This window comes from Suricata suricatta, chromosome 3 (genome assembly GCF_006229205.1).
Source record: "Suricata suricatta isolate VVHF042 chromosome 3, meerkat_22Aug2017_6uvM2_HiC, whole genome shotgun sequence".
Lineage (NCBI taxonomy): Eukaryota > Metazoa > Chordata > Mammalia > Carnivora > Herpestidae > Suricata > Suricata suricatta.
The window spans coordinates 175,564,069-175,573,188 of NC_043702.1; positions in this window are offsets into that span (position 1 = coordinate 175,564,069).

A 9,120-nucleotide genomic window follows, 5' to 3' on the forward strand; every position below is an offset into this window, starting at 1 on the left:
CACACAGAGGCGGCCATGGTGGAAGGGCGGGGGGCGGGGAGGCTGAGGGCGGCGGCGGCGGCGGCGGCGGCGGCGGCGGCCCGGCGGCGGGGAGGGATCGCGGAGGCCGGAAGTAAGGGGCAACCAGACTTCAGCCAATCGCGGCTTCCGCGGTGGCGCAGAGTCGCGCAGGAGCTGGTCGATGACAGCCTGTCCGGCTGCCAATGGCAGTGAGACCGGCCTGATGGACAACCAGAGCGACCAATCGCATCCCAGGTTTCCCTCGTGGCGGGGGGGAGCCCGGGGGCGGACGGGACGACTTCCCGGAGGTGGGTGGGCGAGCGAGGCAAGCCGAGCAGGAAGGGGTGGCTGCGCCTGCGCGCGCTGACGGGCGTGCCCTGACGCGCGTGCGCGGCGCTGGCCCCCCGCCCTCCTTCCCGGTGCTCCTGGGGCGTGTGTGGGGCTGGCCGCGGTTTCCGCGGGGACTGCGAAGCCCGCGGTCTGGCCGCGAGTGGTCTGACCGGGCGCTCACCCCGTCAGCGGTGCCAGAGCGGACGTGGTCAGCGCGTGCCGAGCCGGCTCCCACCGCCGAGTGTGCGTCACGCCAGCCTCAAGCGCCTGCGCTCGCGAGTGCCGTCGTTCCCCAGAGGCTGCAGAAAACGCTGGGCCGGCGTTCATCGTCCAGCACTGGCCCCGCAAACGTGACTGAGGGACGGGACCGTATTTGTGTCCGTCCTGAGATCGTGCGCCATCCGGGTCCCCAGGGGCACAGATGCGCTACCTGGTTCCCTTGTACGTTCCAGCAGCCTTTCCCATTTCCCCAGGAGCGCTCTAGGGGTGCCTTCCTGATCCACACGGGAAAACCCTCACTCTGCGGTCGTGCTCTCTGTACAGCGTAGACAGGGTTACCTTTGAGGAGATTACCTTAAAATTTTTTTTATTTATTGAGAGAGAGCGAGAGAAAATCCACTTGGGACTCGGCATCATGACCCTGAGATCATGATCTGAGATGAGATCAAGAGTCCAAGGCTTAACTGAGTGAGACCCCCAGGTGCCCCAACTTTTTAAACTGAAAAGGTTGTACATGTAAGTTAGTGATGTGGGAAACAAAGGCAGAAGGAAATGGCAGAATTAAATTTCTTCATAACCTGCACAATTGCCCACTACTTGGCAGGCAGAGGAAAACCTTCCTCCAGGACTCCCTGCTGTCTTAATGCTGAAGCTATGGTAGCGGGAAAACCACCTTACCTTGGCACTAGCTCGGCCTCGGGTAATGAGTCTTTAGCAATGAAAGTCTCTGGAACCTTCCCGTTTGACTTTACCTCCCCCAAATCCATAGTATGTAAGCAGTCACTCTACACAGTCCCAGTGCAGCTTTTCCTGTCCCAGTGCAGGGTCCTGACCCTGTGCTTTAATAAAATCACTTTTTCGCATCAAAGCCGTCTTTAAGAATTCTTTGATGTCAGTCGATTCCGGACCGCATCATCACCCCAAAACTTCATCAGCTATCACTACAGGGGATCCTGCTTATTTCTATACTTTTTAGGGCTCAACAATTTAAATACACCTGCGTTGAAATGCTGTGCGTCATCCTTTGAGTTGGCTCTCATCCACTCCTTTACTGTATATATTAAGTGTAAGACCTCCGGCAAGTTATTTTGACTTTCTGTAAATTATCCTACCTGTAAAATGTAGAAGCAGACCAGCTCATTTCTGATACTCTTCTAGAAGCTCTGGAAGTCTAGTCCTATTTACATATGCCTTGAATTCCTTCTAGATGCAAAGTACTGACTGTGTTAGCCACTGCCGAAGTCATTGCAATAACATTACTATGGGTCACTGGAAACGTGAAGCTACATTAGGCAAAAAAAAAAAAAAAGAAAGAAAAGTTAGGTTTAAAACAGTATGTTCATGCCTCTCTTTGTGGGTTTTAAAAAAATTTTTTAATGATAGATTTAAAAATATTTTTTAATGTTTTATTTATTTTTGATAGAGACAGCATGAAAGCGGGAGGGACAGAGAAAGGGAGACACAGAATCGGAAGCAGGTTCCAGGTTCCGAGCTGCCAGCCCAGAGCGCAACACGGGGCTCGAACCCATGAACTGTGAGATCATGACCTGAGCCAAAGTCGGAGGCTTAACCGACTGAGCCACCCAGACGCCCCTGTGTGTGGGTTTTTATTTTTACTTTTTATTATAATTTTTTAATGTGTATTTACTTTTGAGAGAGAGACAGAGTGTGAGTGGAGGAGGGGCAGAGTGAGAGAGGGAGATGCAGAATCTGAGGCAAACTCAGCTCTAGGCTCTGAGCTGTCAGCTCAGAGCCCGACGCAGGGCTCAAACTCATGACCGTGAGATCATGACCTGAGCCAAAGTCAGACGCTTAACCGACTGAGCCCCACAGGTGACCCTGTGCGGGTTTTTAAAAGCAGGAACTAGGGAAATCAACTGTCTCTGGAAGTATACACAAGACCCCTGCAATGTTTGTTGCCTTTGTGGAGGAGGCTGGCCACCGGGAGTGAACCATTGTACTCTAGGTCCTTTGTTTTTTTAATTAAGCACCAAATAAATGTACTACTTCTTTAAAAGCACCGAACTTAGGAATGTCTGGCTGGCTCAGTCAGAAGAGCATGCAACTCTTCATCTCTGGGTTTTGAGTTCCAGCCACATGTTGGGTGTGTGGAGATTACTTAAAATTAGAATCTTTAAAAAATAAAAAAATCAAAATACCATACTTTAAAAATATTTTGGAATATTTGAGCTCACTGAGTAATCACCATGAGGAAGGCTCACCCTCTGGGGTTGAAAACATTTATAGACCATGAATTATTGAAATTAGATGGTGGCAGACATGTCCAAGGAATACTGTAGGGGTTTGATCTCTTTATGAATCTTGTGAGCGACGAATGTGCGGAGACAGCAACAGGTGGGCAACGGAGCAGCACTGGAATGGTGGTGACTTGAGGAAATAGTATCGCGTTAGAAACCTTGGAAGAGTGTAAACAGTGGGTGTGTTCACCTGAAGCGATGAACTGCTTCCACAAATCCCCTCTCTCCATAGAACCTGTTTTACTACAATATAAAAATCAGGTCATGTGCATTTTCATATTGAACTTTTTTGTTAAATAAGCTTTTGTAATAGTAAAAAATATATTTTTCGGGGTGCCTGGCTGGCTCAGTCAGTGGAACATACAATTCTTGATCCCAGGATCCTAAACTCAAACCCACGTTGGGGGAAAAGATGACTTAAAAATAAAATCTAGGGTGCCTGGTGTCCCAGTGGAGCGTCGGACTCTTCATTTGGGCTCAGGTCCTGATTGATGGGGATCATGAGGCAAGCTGAGGGCCAAGCACGAGCTAGCACACTCCCTGCCCCCAGGGGTGGGATCTGTGTGATACTCCTCAGGCACTCCTGGCTGCCCAAGAACAAAGGAAAGGAAAGAAAACAATGGCTAACTATAGAGATCACAGTCACTGAGGCTCCATCAGTTTACAAATATCTTAGTAAATTACAAGAAAAAGGCAATCCCATCAATGGCCTAAATTCCAGGAACTCCCTGTCTTAATGTTAATGCTATGCTAGAAGGAAAAACAATCTTGGCTCCACAATATCTAGGCCTCCAATAATCTGTGATCTTTAGTGTATGAAAATGCTTTTAGGAACTCCCTCTTGACTCTATCTCCTCCTCTCCCCCAACTCCATAAAACTGTCCCCCCACCCCCACCCCCCACACTTAGACTGCAGCTCCTTCTCCCCAGGGGTCCTGTCCCCATGCTTTAATAAAATCACCTTTTTGCACCAAAGGCATCTTCAAGAATTCTTTCTTGGCTATCATACCAAACCCCACAAACCACTCCCCATCAGCTCCAAACATCATCAGTGATCTCACGGTTTGTGAGTTCAGTTTGTGAGTTCGAGCCCCCAAAGGGCTCTGTGCTGCTGGAGTTTTTAAGTTTTTTTTTTTTTTAACATAAAAAAAATCACATACTCTACTGACTGAGCCAGGTAGGGTCCCTTTGCTTTTTGCTTTTTTTTTTTTTAATGTTTTACTTTATATTTGATAGAGAGAGAGAGAGAGAGAGAGAGAGGGAGCGAGCGAGCAGGGATGGAGAGAGCAGAAAGCCAGAGGCAGAATCCAAAGCAGGCTCCAGGCTCTGAGCTGTCAGCAAAGAGACCAACGTGGAGGTCAAACCCCTGAACCGTGAGATCATGACCTGAGCCTAGGTCAGAAGCTTAACTGACTAAGCACCCAACGTGCCTGCCTTTTGCTTTTAAAAGTTAATATATCCTGGACAATTTTTCTAAGTCAAAACATGGCAATCTACTTCATTCTATTTAATGGACTCAGAAGTTCTTCTTGTCATCTGTAAAGAACTTTAGCTCTTCTCTGATCCTGTCCCCACCTAGTTGATTTCCAGAACAAAGGACCTGCCACCTGTCAAAATCCACTCTGCCTAGAAGGCAACTGATGCTACAAATAGCCAGTTTTGTTTGGCAGGGAGGGGCATGCTAAACTTACCATTAGTAAGAATCAAATAATTAGGTCTTAGATCTATGTAAACAGTAAAAGACTCACAATGCTGCAGAAAGTTCCCCCATCAATGAAAAAACAACCCAATGTCCAATGATCCTGTGTTTGGGATTGTGTCAATGAAAGAATCTCCCTACCTTAGTCAGGATGATGACTTAAAAAAAAAGGACTAGGGGCGTCCCCACGTCTGACTTCGGCTCAGGTCATGATCTAGAGGTTCGTTGGTTTAAGCCCCACATCGGGCTCTGTGCTGACAGCTAGCTCAGAGCCTGGAGTCTGTCTTCGGATTCTGTATCTCCCTCTGTCTCTGACCCTCCACTGCTCATGCTGTCTCTCTCTCTTTCTCAAAAATAAATAAAAACATTTAAAAAACCTTTAAAATAAAAAAAGTTAAGATTAAAATTAAAAAAATTAAAAAAGAAAGGACTAGATGAAGGGCACCTGGCTGGCTCAGTTGGAAGAGCATGAGATTCTTGATCTCTGGGTTGTGAGTTTGAGTCCCATGTTGGGTATAGGAATTACTTTAAAAAAAAGAGGGGTGGGGACTAGGGTGAAGACTAGGAAGGCATGCTTGTGAAATCACAGAAATCATAAAACTGAGACTACTAGTAGACTGGATTAACAGGTTTCATTTAATAGGTTCTTGCTGAGATGAAGGAATGAACTAAATATGATGAGGTTTTGGAATGGTGGCGGGGTTCAGGGTTCGGAGCCCACAGCCAAGGAAGAAGTCATTAAAGCGCAGGGATGGGACCTTGGGCAGGAAGAGCAGCACTGGGCGGTGAAGAATGGCTGGTTATATGCCATGGACTTGGGAGAGGTAAAGTCAAAAGGGATTTTCATGTGCTAAAGAAGGCTCACAGGATCCTGGAGGCCTAGCTTTTATCAAGCTAAGGTTGTTTTTCCCTCTAGCAAACTGTAAGATTTAATACATGGAGGCAGAGACGAGAGGAAAGGAAGAGACCAAGTTATGGAGCCAAGAAAGCCTTTATTGGGATCTGCGATTCCGGGGCGAGGTTCCGTGACCCCCTGGAGTGGGGAGTCAGGGAAGTCACGCCTGGTAGGGGAGGGGCGAGGTATTTTATGGGTGAAAGACTTCCGGTCTGGTCCTGGGAGGGCAGACCACCAAATAAGGGCATTTCAGGGACATGGCGGGATGGGATAGGTTGCCTCCTCTGTCAGGGTGATGGGAAGCTGGGGTTTCATGATTGGCTGTTTTCAAACTGGTGAGGGACATTCCTGGTCTGCAGGTGAGGGATGGGGGTCGTCGGTGCATGGTGTTTTTCTCCAACCCACAGCAAAATGGCCGCTCGGTTGCCATCTTAAGGTAACTCTTACAGATAAGATTGCCTTTTTCTGGTAATTTACTAAGGTATTTGTGAACCGATGGAGACTATATCAGTTTAACCATTTGTTTTTTGTCCTTTTCTTTGTCCTTGGGTAGCCAGGAGAGCCTGAGGAATGTCACACATGTCCCACAGAGGGTGTGTGTGTGGGGTGGGTGTAATGATAGCTGTGCTTGGCCCTCAGCTTGCCTTATGGTCCCTCATCATATATAACAATAAGATATTTAGTAATGGTGGGGCGCCTGGGTGGCTCAGTTGGTTAAGCGTCCGACTTTGGCTCAGGTCATGATCTCACGGTTCGTGGGTTCAAGCCCCGTGTGGGGCTTTGTGCTGACAGCTAGCTCAGAACTTGGAGCCTGCTTCCGGTTCTGTGTCTTCTTTGCTCTCTGACCCTCCCCTGCTTGCACTGTCTCTCTCTGTCTCTCAAAAATAAATTTAAAAAAAAAATTTAAAAAAGATATTTAGTAATGGTCAATGTGTTTATTTATATGCCTAGGCATTATCTAGAAAGTATTTAAAGCAAACAGGGATGGGGGACCTGGCTGGCTCAGTCCCTAGAAAATGCAACTCTTGATCTTGGGATCCTTCAGTTTAAACCCCACATTGGGGATAGCGTTTACTTAAAAAAAAAAAAAAGCAGGGACATGTAGATGGCTCAATTGGTTGAGTGTCGGACTCTTGATTTCGGATCAGGTCACAATCCCAGAGTGTGGGATCGAGCCCCGTGTAGGCTCTGTGCTGAGCATGGAACCTGCTAAGACTCTCTCGCTCCCCCCCTCTGATTCTCTCTCTCTAAAATAATAATAATAATAATAATAACAAACACAGATATAAATATGAATTCCTGAAATTAATTTTAAAAAATTTTAACTTTTATTTATTAATTTTGAGAGAGAGAGAAAGAGGGAGGGAGAGACAAAGAGGGAGAAAGAGAATCCCAAGCAGGCTCTACACTGTCAGGGCATAGCCCAACTGAGGTCTCGATCTCAGAAACCATGAGACCGTGACCCGAGCCAAAATCAAGAATCAGATACTTAACCAACAGAGGTACCCCCTGAAGTTAATTTTTAAAAAGTTGTGAAGTTGATAGGCAATGATTTCTTAAATAGATACAAAATCATAATGGAATAGAATTGACTTCATTAAAATTAATAATTATCCATTAAGAGACCATTAAGAGTAAAAAACAAGCCATGGACTAGGAGAAAATATTTGTAATGCATATATCTGACAATAGACAAATGTGGGGTGTGGGGTGCCTGGGTGGCCCAGTCAGTTAAGCGTCCAACTTCGGCCCAGGTCACTATATCAGAGTTCATGAGTTCGAGCCCTGCATCATGCCCTGTGCTAACAGCTCAGAGCCTGAAGCCTGCTTCAGATTCTGTGTCTCCCCCTCTCTCTCTGCCTCTTCCAAGCTCATGCTTGCTCACTCTCTCTCTCTCTCTGTCAAAAATAAATTTAAAAATTTTTTAAATAGACAAATGCATGTATCAGAAAATAAATGTATATCTAGAGTTAGATCGATATAGATACATAAAAGATAACTCATTTGAAAAGAATGGACAACAGACTTGAGGTGGCATTTCACAGAAGATGACATTTCACAGAAGATGACATCCACATGGTTAATAAACATTAAAAGGTTACCAACATTATCAATTATTAGGGTCATTAAAACTACAATGAGATACTGGGAACTCTAGAGCAATTAGAAAAGTAAGTGAAATAAAAGGAATCCAAATGGGAAAAGAAGTAATATTAACTTTATTCATAGATGACATGATCCTATATACAGAAAACCCCAAAGAATCTGCAAGAAATCTCCTAGACCTAGTAAGTAAATTCAGCAAAGTTTTAGGGTACAAGATCAACACACAAAACCCCGCTGTGTTTCTGTACACTAGCAATGAACAAAACGAACAGGAGATTAAGAAGGCAATTCTGGAATCTCTGGGTTGGTGCACATGCGGAGATCTGGGAGAGTGGGTGGTCTGAGGAGGGCAGGGCGGCTGCGTGCCCTTCCCCATACCCAGCCCTATGTAACTCTTCTGTCTGACTGCTCCTAAGTTAATCCTCTTACACTCTACCAGTGATCTGGGGTCGTCTAAGATGGTAGCAAAGAGAGATCCGGAACTCATCTCCTATGGACACCCTGGATCTACAGCTACACATGGAACAGTTCCCTCTGAAAAGGACCTGAAAACTAGCTGAACAGCTCCTTCACAACTAAACATAAAAGGACCACATCAAGGGTCGCCTGGGTGGCTCAGTCGGTTAAGCCTCCGACTTCAGCTCAGGTCAGATCTCACGTTCGTGGGTTTGAGCCCCGCATCAGGCTCTGTGCTGACAGCTAGCTCAGAGCCTGGAGCCTGCTTCCAGTTCTGGGTCTCCTCTCTCTGCCCCTCCCCCTCTCATGCTCTGTCTCTTCTGTATCAAAAATAAATAAAACACTAAAAAAATAAAATAAAAAATAAAAAAAAATAAAAAAAGGACCACATCAAGACAGTTGGAAAGACCCCTAGGAAAGACAAACTAATGGCTGCAATTGGGTCTATAAACAGATCTTACTTGCAAGACAGGACATGAGCAAACCAAGGGCAGGGAGCCTCTTTTCTTCACCTTTTGATAATTCAGTATAATGCTGTGCCTAATTAAAAGTAAAAGCAAAAGATGAATGAATGAATAAAATACAATAAAAATAAGTAGATGTAAAATTCAAATGAGGGGGGAAAAGGTGATTCCATTTATAATATCATCTAAAAGAATAAAATACCAAGGAATAAACTGAAATTTTATAGGAGAAAGTCCTATACACTGAAAAGTACAAATTATTGCTGAAAGGACCTGACCAAATGAAAGACATCCTATGTTCACAAACAGGAAGATTCAATATAGTTAAGGTGCCAGTCAAATGAAAAGTGAGCAGTCCACAGATTTAGAACAATCCCAGTCAAAATGCCAACACCTTTGGGCAGCTGGCTGGCTCAGTGGGAAGAGCATAGGACTCTTGATCCCGGGGTGGTGAGCTCTAGCCCCATGTTGGGGGTAGAGATTACTAAAAATAAATAAATAGAGGGGCTCCTGGGTGGCTCAGTCCGTTAAGCCTCTGACTTCGGCTCAGGTCAGATCTCACGTTCGTGGGTTCGAGCCCCGCGTCAGGCTCTGTGCTGACAGCTGACTCGGAGCCTGGAGCCTGCTTCGGATTCTGTGTCTCCTTCTCTCTCTGACCCTCCCCCTCTCATGCTCTGTCTCTTCTGTATCAAA